We start from the raw sequence: 12014 nt of genomic DNA, 5'->3' as shown, positions 1-12014 counted from the left end.
GTCATACCCACACTCCTGTTCGGCTCCGAATCATGGGTCCTCTACCGGCACCACCTACGGCTCCTAGAACGCTTCCACCAGCGTTGTCTCCGCTCCATCCTCAACATCCATTGGAGCGCTCACACCCCTAACGTCGAGGTACTCGAGATGGCAGAGGTCGACAGCATCGAGTCCACGCTGCTGAAGATCCAGCTGCGCTGGATGGGTCACGTCTCCAGAATGGAGGACCATCGCCTTCCCAAGATCGTATTATATGGCGAGCTCTCCACTGGCCACCGTGACAGAGGTGCACCAAAGAAAAGGTACAAGGACTGCCTAAAGAAATCTCTTGGTGCCTGCCACATTGACCACCGCCAGTGGGCTGATAACGCCTCAAACCGTGCATCTTGGCGCCTCACAGTTTGGCGGGCAGCAGCCTCCTTTGAAGAAGACCGCAGAGCCCACCTCACTGACAAAAGGCAAAGGAGGAAAAACCCAACACCCAACCCCAACCAACCAATTTTCCCTTGCAACCGCTGCAATCGTGTCTGCCTGTCCCGCATCGGACTGGTCAGCCACAAACGAGCCTGCAGCTGACGTGGACTTTTTACCCCCTCCATAAATCTTCGTCCGCGAAGCCAAGCCAAAGAAAAGAAAAGAGAAGGGTTACATGATGGTGGCCAGTAGCCTTGCCCAACTCAGTTTTCTCAGGAAGTGCAGTCCCTGTTGCATCTTCCTGACAAGTGTGGAGATGTTGAGTATCCACAATAAGTCACTGGTTCAGTGAACCCCAAGGAACTTGGTGTCTCCACTCTCCCCACAATAGAGTGGTTGATGGTCATTCCTGGTCCTCCTGAAGTCTATGATCTTCTCCCTCATCTTGCCCACGTTGAGACTCAGGTTGTTGTTCTCACACCATCTCACACCATTTCACGAGATTTTCCCTCTACGACTCCTCATTGTTCCTGATGGGGCCATTTACTGTTGTGTCATCTGCAAACTTGATAACACTGTTGGAGCAGGATCTGGCGATGCAGTCATGGGTGAGTTGTGTGAACAGGAGTGGGCTGAGCACAGCCCCGAAGTGCACCAGTGTCCAGCGTGACAGAGCTTGATATTCTGCTGCCGACCCGGGCAGACTGTAATCTTCCCGTTAGAAAGTCCAGGATCCAGGAGCAGAGTTACAGACAGCATCATAAAGCTCCTTCATGGCTTCACCCTCATCAGCCGAAGGCGTAATGTAGACTGCGGATATCAGCATGGCTGAGAATCCCCTGGGCAAGTAAAAGGGTCTGCATTTCCCCTTGAGGTTCTCTATCTCTGCAGAGTAGAAGGTCTTCACAACAGAAAAATTGGTGCTCCAGTTCTCATTGATGTAAATGCACAGACCCCCCTCGTCTTGCCAGATTCAGCAGCATCTCTGTCTACCCTGATCGAGATAAGACCATCCAGCTGGAACGCTGAGTCTGGAATGGCATCACATTTCTGTAATCACCAGAGCACAGCTGGTGATTTTTTCTGGGTCAGATTCAGCCAGAGCTCATCCATTTTCTTCTCCAGCGATCTTGCATTTGAGAATAAGATCATTGGGACCGCGATCTGAAGGGATTAACTCTCATTCTGATTCCGACGCTGGCCTGTTTTCCACACTTCTGCCTTCTCCAGCACTGCTTCCGATATTCTCTCATGTGTTCTCCATGATCTGCTCCATGGTTTGCAGAAGACTGTGTTCCCTACTTCAGTAGGTTTTAACTACATAGAAGCTTACCACTAATTTGAAGATCCAGTTTGTGTTTCGTATTTTGACAATTTTCCTGATTATAGACACAAAGTAACAGGTTGGGGAGTGGGGTTCACCTCTGTGAGGAGCGAAGTGGCCGCTGAAATATTGTACGCCGCCATCTTGGAAAAAGGGTAAGCGGCCAGATTTTGTGATCCATGTAGGGACCAATGATGTGGGTAAGAAGATTGAGGGGGTCCTGCAAGGAGAGTTCTGGGAGTTAGATGTGAAGTTGAAGAACAGGACCCTCCAGGCTTGTGATCTTAGGATTGCTGCCCATGCCACGTGCCGGTGAGGTTAGAAAAAGGAGGATGATGCAGCTTAACATATGGCTAAAGATGGTGCAGGAGGGAGGAGGTTCATGTTTCTGGATGTTTGGGCTCTTCCAGGAAAGGTGGGACCTGTCCCTACAGGATGCTTTGCATCTGAACTGGAGGGGACTAATGTCCTTCCAGGAAGATTTGCTAGTGCTGCTCTGAGGAGTTTAACCTAGATTTGCAGGGGGAGGGGAACCAGAGGGCCAGAGCAGATAGTGGAGTGGAGGAGGGCAAAGATTATGTTAAACCTGCAAACAAAGACAGGAATCAAAGGGCTGTGTGCTGTAGGAATAATGTTCTCAAATTCAGCGATTTCAATGCAAGGAGATTGTAGAAAAGGCAGATGAGCTGAGCGTGGATGGACATATGGAATTGTGACATTGTGGCTGTCAGTAAAATGTGGTTGCAGGAGGGGCAGGACTGACAGCTCAATGTTCTGGGGTTCCATTGTTTCAGATGGGATAGAGGGGGAGGAGTGGCATTGTAAGTCAGAGGAGGAGTGGCATTGTAAGTCAGGGAAAATATCACAGCTGTGCTTAGACTGGACGGACTCGAGGGCTCGTCTACTGAGGCTATAAAGGTGGAACTGAGGAATGGGGAAGGTATGACCCCATTAATGGGGTTGTCTTGAAGAGCATCTGATCATCAGCAAGAATCAGAGTAAATCTGCAGAAAGGTAGCAGACATCTGCAGGACACAAAGTGTGATCGGAAAAACACGGCGCTGGAGAAACTCAGTGGATCGAACAGTGAACTTCATACAGCCAAGATAAAGATACAGAACCAACGTTTCAGGCTTGAGCCCTTCATCAAGGTTCAAAAAAATATAGATAGGCACCCAAATAAAATGATGGGGGGAGGGGCAGGAGCACGGTCCCACTGACAGGAGGTATCAGGGAGGGAGGGCACAGCAGCAAATAGGGGGAGTGGGGACAGTTCTGTGAATGGAGAGGGAAGGGGGTGGAGAGCTGGAGAAAGGAGACAGAAGGATGGGGAGGGAGGGAGAACAGGGAGTGGGCTAGCAAAAGGGGAGAAGTCAATGTTACTGCCATCCAGTTGGAGAGAGCCCAGACGGAAAATTAAGTGTTACTTCTCCAATTTACAGGTGGCCTTGGTGGGAAAGTGCATGAGGCCATGGTCAGACATGACAGCATGAAAGAGAGGCATGGAATTGAAGTGGTCGGCCACTGGGAGATCCCTGTCACTGATGCGGACAGGGCTCAGTTGTGACAGTAGGTGATTTTAATTCCCACATGGTAAAAGGGCTGGATCAGTTAGAGTTTGTCATATGTGCTCAGTAAAGTTTTCCAAATCATCATAAAGAGGTCACAACAGAGAGAGTGAAATTTGGGAATGAATCACAACAGGTTCAAGATTATTGTCATCCAATTGTACATCCCGGTGAAACCGCGTTCTCCCACCCTCAGTGTAAAAACATGCAAACACACATCAGACATAACACACAAACGATACACATTCAGCATCTATATACCGGGACATATATAAAAATAAATTAATTAATATTTTCAAATAAATGGTCTTGGAGGGTTCCTTATCGTTCAGCATTGTCACTGCCCATGGGAAGAAATTGTTCCTCAGTCTGGTGGTGTTGGCTCTGATCCTCCCGTACCTTTTCCCCCACGGGAGCAGTTGAAAGATGCTGTGTGAAAGGTGGGAGAGAACTCAATGATTATGCGAGTCCTCTTCAAACAACGATCCTAATAGATCATATCAATAGAGGGGTTGGTGGGGGGGGGTGGGGTGGGAGACCCAAATGATCCTCTCTGCTGTTCATATGGTTTGACCTCCAATCCGATGCATCACCGCCCTGTACGACTCTGTGATGCAGCAGCCAGGATGTTCATGATAGAGTTCCTGTTGAAAGATGACAAGTGAGGAGAATGTTGTGTGATCAGAATAGGTCACATCATAAGTGGACTCTGAGAAACTTGACGCACGCCACTCTCTCCACTACCAAGCTATTAATGTGTAGAGAAGGGTGGTTTTACCTCGTCCTCCTGAAGTCCACAATTATATCTTTTGTCTTGTCCACATTGAGACTTAGGCCATTATTCTCGCACCATATCACAAGATATTCTACTCTTTTGTGCAGAGCGACTCATCATTGTTGCTAATGAAGCCACGTACTTCTGCCTCACCAAATTGGTCTCTGCTTATTTTGACTCTGTTTTGTCCCCACGGACCAGTCCCTCCACACCTACATCCAGGACACTTCACATGTCCTCCATCACTTCAACAACTTCCATTTCCCTGAACTCAATCGCCTCAAATTTAGCATGGATATCTAATCCCTACACACCTCCATTTCCCATAATGAAGGCCTCAAAGCCCTTTACTTCTTTCTGGATAATAGAGCCAACTAGTCCCCCTAAACCAACACCCTCCTCCGGCTGGTAGAACTTGTTCCTCACCCTCAATAATTTCTCACTTGGCTCATCCCACTTTCTCCAGGTTAAAGGGGTGGTCATGGGTACCTGCATGGGTCCCAATTATGCCTGCCTTTTTGTTGGCTGTGTGAAGCAATCCATGCTTCAGGCCTATACAGGCAAGGCCCCTCAACATCGATGACTACTTTGGTGCTGCCTCGTACCTAACTTCCACCATGACCTCAAATTCACTTGGTCCATCTTTAGCAACACAATCTCTGCCTTCATCTCAGGAGACAAACCCTTGACAGACATAGAAACATAGAAGATAGGAGCAGGAGTAGGTCATTCGGCCCTTCGAGCCTGCTCCGCCATTCAATGAGATCATGGCTAATCTTAAAGTTCAGTACCCCGTCCCCGCCATCTTCTATAAACCACCATCTCCCACAGCTACCTTGACTACACTTTTTCCCACCCTGCGTAAGGATTGCATTCTATTCTCTCAATTCCTCCATCTCCATTGCATCTGCACCCAGGATGAGGACTTCCATGCTAGATCATAGATATATCCTCCTTCTTCAAACAACGTGACTTTCCCTCTACGACCATCAATTTGGCACATCTGGATATCCTCCATTACCCACATTATTTGCCCTGGCCCCCTCCGCCCCCACAAGCAACAAGGACAGGACTCTTCTTGTCCTCACCTACCACCCCACCAGCCTTTGCATCTAACACATCCTCCTCTGCCATTTCCGCCACCTACTACGTGATCCCACCGCTAGACACATTCCCCTATCCTCCCCTCTCTGGTTACAGCGGGCTCTGCTCCCTCTGGGAGTCTGTCATCTACTCCTCCCTCCCCACCAATTGTCCCCTTGGTACTGACCCCTATTACCACAGGAGATGTTCCACTTGCACCCACACTTCCTCCCTCAGCACCATTCGAGGCCCCAAAGAGTCCTTCCAAGTGAAGCAACATTTTACTTGTGAATCTGCAGGGGTCACCTACTGCATCTGGTGCTCCCCCTATGATCTCATCTGCATTAGAAAGACTGGGCACAGACTGGGACCCATCTGGGGACCCTCCAACCAGATGGCATTAACATTGACCTCTGGTTTTTGTTAAACCACCCACCCCCCTCCTCCTCTTCCCCCGTTGCCTTTCACCCAGCTTTGTCTCTGTATTTCCTCTGTCTCCTATCACAGGGCTAAAATCAATTCTTACCTCTCCTCTTATCATATCTAATTAACACCTTTTGTTGGTCTGAATTCCTTTTCTGTGTATTTTTACCACAATCACAGCTTCTGTATTCTTTGTATATCACTGCAGAGAAAAATTAAACAGGTTAGGACTTAGTTCCCTGAAGCGAAGAAGAATGAGGGGAGATTTGATTGAGGTTTATAAAATGATAAAGGGTCAGCTTTTTCCACTGAGGGAAGGTGAGATATAAACCAGAGGACATGGGTTAAGGGTGAAAGGGGAAAAGTTTAGGGGGAACATGAGGGGGAACTTCTTCACACAGAGAGGGGTGGGGGTGTGGAATGAGCTGCCAGGTGAAGTAGTGAATGCAGGCTTAATTTTAACTGAAGAAATATTTGGACAGGTATGTGAATGGGAGGGGTATGGAGGGCTATAGACAGGATGCCAGTCAGTGGGACTGGGCAGAATAATAGTTTTGCACAAACTGGAAGGTCCAAAGGGCTTGATTTCTGTGTTGTAAAGTTCTTGAGTTTCTATGGTTCTAAAGATCATTGCCAGAGTCTCAGCAACTTCTTTCCTCTCTTCCCACAGAAACCTGGGATACATCTCGTCCAGTCCCAACCGGACCTGGGGACTTATCAATCCTAATATTTTTAAGAAGATATAGCATTTCCTCTATCTTAATCTCAATATGGTCCAGCACATAAACTTGTTCTATTCTGACCTCTCCCTGACCAAAGATTGTTTCTCTCGTGGATACCAAACTAATGCATTCATTTAGGACCTCCTCAATCTCGTTCACTTCCTTTTTTCTTAAGCGGCCCTCCCTTCACACTTGACATCCTTCTGTTCTTCACATATGCATAGAATGCCTTCGCGTTTTCCTTAATTCTACTTGCCAAGTCCTTCTCACACCCCTTCTACCACACCTTTCTTAAGATCCTTCCTGGATACCATATAATTCTCATGATCCCATCCTGTTTTTTTTTTGCTTCCGAAATCTAATGTATGGTTCCTACTTCCTCTTAACTACAGTTCCCATTTCCTATCATCTTTTCCCAGTGGGACAAACCTATCTTTAACTACAATTCAGCATTCAACACCAGTCTTCCCTCAAAACTAATCAACAAATTCCAAGACCTTGGCTTCAATACTCACATTGGATCCTGGATTTCCTTACCTGCAGATCACAATCAGTGAGGATTGGTAAGAACATCTTCACAATCTCCATCAATACTGCAGCATCACAGGGCTCTGAGGATCTGTCCTGAAGTCTCCACATTGATGCAATCACAAATAAGGCTTGCCAGCAGCTATACTTTGTGAGGGGATTTACTCTGTTAATGAAGACTTGTAAACTTCTTCAGGTGGACCTTGGAGAGGATTCTGGCTGCTTGCATCATTGCCTGGTACTAAACTCTCAGGACAAGAATAAACTCCAGAGGATTGTTAACACAGCCTGCCCTCTTCTCACTTCTCTATTGGGGAGGAGGTAAAGGAGCCTAAAGACTAACACACAATGTTGCAAAAACAGCTTCTTCCCCTCCGCCACCAGATTTCTGAACAGACAATGAACCACAGACACTTCCTCACTTATTTCTCTTTGTTTGCACAAATTATTATGCAAATTTAATTTATAGCTATTGTTGTAGCTGTAATGCATCTACTGGTGAAAATGAACAACTTTTGTGACACGTTAAAGACAATCAACCTTATTCTGATTTTTAACACTGATCCTCACTGTGAGAGGGAACGGTGAACACCGACCCTCACATCACTGTAGACAAGTGGAATAAGTGGAGCTGACCCAGGGTCATGGTGCGGTGGGAATGGAGGGGTGTTTGGGAGATGATATACTCCTGCCTTTACCCCCCCCCCCTCACCGGTTTGAGCAGCCACAGGCTGGAGTTGTCCTGGTGTCAGTGGTAAGTTGCACTTTCCCAGGAGACTTTCAATCTTTGTGTCTCTTCCTCCGTCTGCCCGGCCACCACGAACTGTTTCCTGAGTCTGATGGATGATCGAGGGGGACTATCCATCTCAATTCACCTATCGAAGGAACTGTTGCACTGACGATGCTATAGCATTGTCCCTCCACTCCGTTGTGTCCCATCTGGAGAACAATGCCTCATACATCACCAACTTCAGCTCAGCCTTCAATAGGCAGTATTGGTGAGTCCATTCAATGGCTCGGGGACTGGCCAATGGGATATCCACATTCACAGAACTACAAAGGCACAGGCATCTCTCTGATCAGTATGGTTGGCCTGGTCTATGGGTGTCCCCCAGTTGGGTTGGTGTGGTGGGCCTGGTCTACAGGTGTTCCCCAGTTGGGGTGGTGTGGTGGACCTGGTCTACAGATGTCCCCCAGTCGGTGTGCTGTGTGCAACCTGGTAAAACACCTGCATCTTCAGTCTCTTTCTCTCTCTCCATAAGTGACCAAAGATTTGATTGATAAAAACAGAAAGAAGTCCTGGCAGAACTCATCTGTTCCCACAGCATCCAGTGGAGGTAAAGATATAAACACCATCAGTTTGGGTTTGAGCCTTTCAAGTTATGAGCAACACACAGGCAAAATAATAGGGCAGAGGCAGGAACACAGACCAACAGGGAAAAGATGATCATTGGAAATCGATGAGGGGGGGGGGGGGAGGCGGGAGAGGAAAACTGAGTATTGACTGGGGAGGGTTGGCTCTGTGAATGGAGAGGTGGAGGGAAAAGGAGAGAGAGAGACCTCGAGGAAGGGAGAACTAGGGAGAGGGGAAGGGGAGAGATGGGGCAGACAGCTCACAGGAACCAGAGAAGTCACTGTTTATGCCATCCGGTTGGTAAAAGGCTGGGCAGGCTCTGGTTAATCTCATCATTGATGAGATTATCACTGGCAGGTTCACTTTGTCAGTAATATTTACATATCATGTCACAACTTGTCACAAATGATATGTTAGATATTTAACATAATATAATGAAGCGAAACCCTTCAAACAGTACTGGTTTTAAATTTAAACTGTATATTTATGATATGTGGATAAATCTAAATTGGTTTGTGTTGAAAAAAGAACCCCTGAATGTCCATCATTTCACACATCATCTTGGAAAAATCGGAGTTTGATTGCAGCCCACAATTTACACCAGAGGGTGAAGCACTGCAGAGAAGGCAATATGAATATTAGCCCAAAGTCTCGTCACATACACACACCAAATGTACACAGGTATTAATTACTGTTCTCTGCAGCGATGAGGGAATTACTGCCACAAAGTATAGCATTTGCCCAGCCGAATAATTAATTCATCTCCACGAGGGAATGTTGCTGCAAATTTCCAATTTATCTCCCGACTTTGGGTGAATGATGGACTCATCCCCCTGGGACAGGAGAAGTATTTGTAGGCGAGGTGTTTTGTTCAAAAAATTCTTCACAATCCATCACAACATATTTAAAATAATTATTTGGAGTAAAATATTATCTTTGAAGGACAATGTATTCAATTCACCCAGCTGTGTTGGAAGTGCATTACTATCCAGCTGATGTCTGGGATCATCTGGTTTCACCTCTGGTGTAAATTAGCCACTAACATGAACTCTTCAAACTCTGAATCCCCTCCCTGTAACATCTCTGAAAAATATCATCATGTAAAGAAGGTTGAAAAAAGTGAATGGATATGATGGCGCTTGAAAGAGAAAAATTCTGAAATGTAAAATGTTTTCTAAACTGTACCCAAATTCTCATAGAATAGTTAACAACTGTTTTATCTATTAACGTTGTTCAGAATGGAAGTGAAGAGCCAAGAAGTGTTGAATTAGAAAAATTTGGGGGGGTGGGGGGAGGAATTCAGCTCCATATCATCTTATTGAATTGTGCCCTTCTTTGTTTGTATGTCCTTTATTAAAATTAATTAAAAAAAATGTAATTAAAAATAGTGGTAATATTGGGAAACTTTTAAAAATTGGCAAAAAGTAACTGAAATACTCATAATGAGGAAAAAATGAAGTATGAAAGTAAACTAGCAAAATCCTATCAAAGAGGATGTAAAAAGCTTCTTCAACTACACAAAGAGTAAATGAGAGGTGAGAATAGATAAGGCAGCAGTAGAAAATGATGCTGGAGAAATAATAATGGGAGACAAGGAGATGGTAGAGGAAATGTTTGGGTATTTTGTTCTTGTGGAAGACACTAGCAGTGCACCAGATGTTGAAAGGGCATCAGGGAAGGGAAGAAAGTGCTGTTACTATTTCAAAGAGAAGGTGTCCAGAAAGCTGAGGGTGGACATCTCCTAGACCTGACGGATTGCACCCTTGCATTCTGAAAGAAGTAGAGATAGAGATTGTGGAGGTATTGGGAATGATCATTCAGGAATCAGTAGATTCTGGCATGTCCCCAGAGGACTGGAAAATCACAAATATCATCCCATTATTCAAAAAGGGAGGGAGGCAGCAGAAAGGAAATGATTACCCGATTAATCTGACGTCAGTGGTTGGGACAATGTTGGAGTTGATTGTCAAGGATGGGGTTATGTAATACTTGGAGGGACATGATAATTTAAACCAAAGCCAGTATGATTTCCTTGAGAGAAAATCTTGCTTGACAAACCTACTGGAATTCCTTGAGGAAGTGACAAACAGGTGGATAAGGGAGATGTAGTGGATATTGTGTGTTTGGATTTTCAGGAGGCCTTTGATGAGGCACTGCACATAAAGCTACTTAACAAGATAAGACCCCTTGGTATAACAGGAAACATTCTAACGTGGGAAAAGCATTGGTTGATTGGCAGGAAGCAGAGAGTTGGAATACAGGGATCATATTCTGATTGGTTGCCAGGGATCATAGTTGGGGCCACTTCTTCTCAAGTGTTATATCATTGATTTGGATTATGTGGCCAAGTTTGTGGATGATATGAAGGAAGGTGGAGGAGCAGGTAGTGTTGAGGAAATACAGAGGCTGCAAAAGGACTTAGATTAGGAGAAAGGGCAGAGAAGAGGCAAATGAAATATAATGTCAGAGAGTGTAACATCACGCACTTAAGTGAAAGAAATAAATGGACAGACTATTTTTTTAAAATGGGGAGAAAATTGAAAGTACTGAGAGCAATTTTGAGCTCCTCATTTAATAAAAGATGTGCTAATTTTGGAGAGGGTTCAAAGGAGATTAATAAGAATGAAGGAGTTATCATTTGAGGAGTGTTTAACAACTCTGGCCTGTACTCATTGGAATTTAGAAGAATGGGGGTAGGGGGCATCTCATTGAACCAGTTTGAATGTTGAAAGGCATAGACTCTGTAGATGTAGAAAGGCTGTTTCCAAGGGTGAGAAAATCAAAAACAGTGGTTGACGTAGGTTGTCTGTGGTTAGTGAGGGATTACCTAAGGTTGTATGTGAGTGGAGAACATAAAAGATTGAGATCCACTGGTCTAGGACAAGAGGGCACAACTTCAGGACTGAAGGGCATTGTCCTAGAACAGAGATGTAGAAGGTGGTAAATCTGCAGAACCTTTTGCCACAGGTGGTTGTGGAGGCCAAGTCATTGGGTGTATTTAAGACAGAGATGGATTGGTTCTTGATTAGCCAGGGCATCAAAGGCTATGGGGAGAAGGTTGGGCAGTGGAGCTGAGTGGGGAAATGCATCTGCTCATCATTAAATGGCGAGGTAGATATGATGGGCTGAATAGCCTATTTCTGCTCCTATGTGAGTGGAGCAGTGATCGGAGTGGGGATGAGAGGTGGAGCGATGGAGGGAAGTGGTGTGGGGTTGCATTTCACCTTTCAACTGAGCATCCCTGCACATTCCACTTTCAAGGACAATAATGGAGTTGGTTTCACAGATTCCTTCCCGGATTCAAGGGCTGCCAATCAAAAGGACAAACGAAATGATTTTGTCAAAGCTGGTGATTAACTGTCTCAGAATGAAAGAAAGGATGGTTCTGGAATACTTGTCCTGACCTCAGAAATGTTCAAATAAACTTTGTATCCAATCTTCTGTGAAATGCCATGGAACATGGAACATAGCACAGCACAAGACAGGCCTTTCCACCTGCATGACAGTATTGCCATTTTGAGTAGATGTGGTCTGCCTCCACGTGGGCTTTTTCCCACCGATCCCTGCCTGCCACTGAATTGTTGGATGTTTGGTATCATCTGTGCTATGTCCAGCTCTCCCAGCACCAACCATTTTTACACTGAAAAATACACCTGGTAAACTTGCATTTCCCCCCCATCTCAAACTTGTGCCCTCCAGTAGATGATGGAGACAAAGTCTCTGATAACCTACCCCTTCTATCTATCTTATTATTTAAGTTTATAAACTTCCCTCAATTTCTCATAATCCAGATCTCCAAGCCACAGTTGTTCAACCTCTCCTT

General features: G+C 45.5%; 1 long non-coding RNA gene across 2 annotated transcripts; it reads right to left on the bottom strand.

Moving 5' to 3' along the window:
- Positions 1–567: 567 nt before the first annotated feature.
- On the bottom strand, positions 568–11506 carry LOC138741961 (uncharacterized). Of its 2 annotated transcripts, none has more exons than XR_011343928.1 (3): positions 11416–11506; positions 5691–5789; positions 568–3950 (listed from the first exon to the last, which is right to left on the bottom strand). It is a non-coding gene; the product is annotated as an uncharacterized lncRNA (long non-coding RNA). The 2 variants fall into 2 exon arrangements; XR_011343927.1 differs by lacking the exon at positions 11416–11506 and adding an exon at positions 7550–8274.
- Positions 11507–12014: the final 508 nt, after the last annotated feature.

Source organism: Narcine bancroftii, chromosome 8 (genome assembly GCF_036971445.1).
Source record: "Narcine bancroftii isolate sNarBan1 chromosome 8, sNarBan1.hap1, whole genome shotgun sequence".
Classification (NCBI taxonomy): domain Eukaryota; kingdom Metazoa; phylum Chordata; class Chondrichthyes; order Torpediniformes; family Narcinidae; genus Narcine; species Narcine bancroftii.
This window is presented reverse-complemented; position numbering and strand designations above follow the sequence as displayed.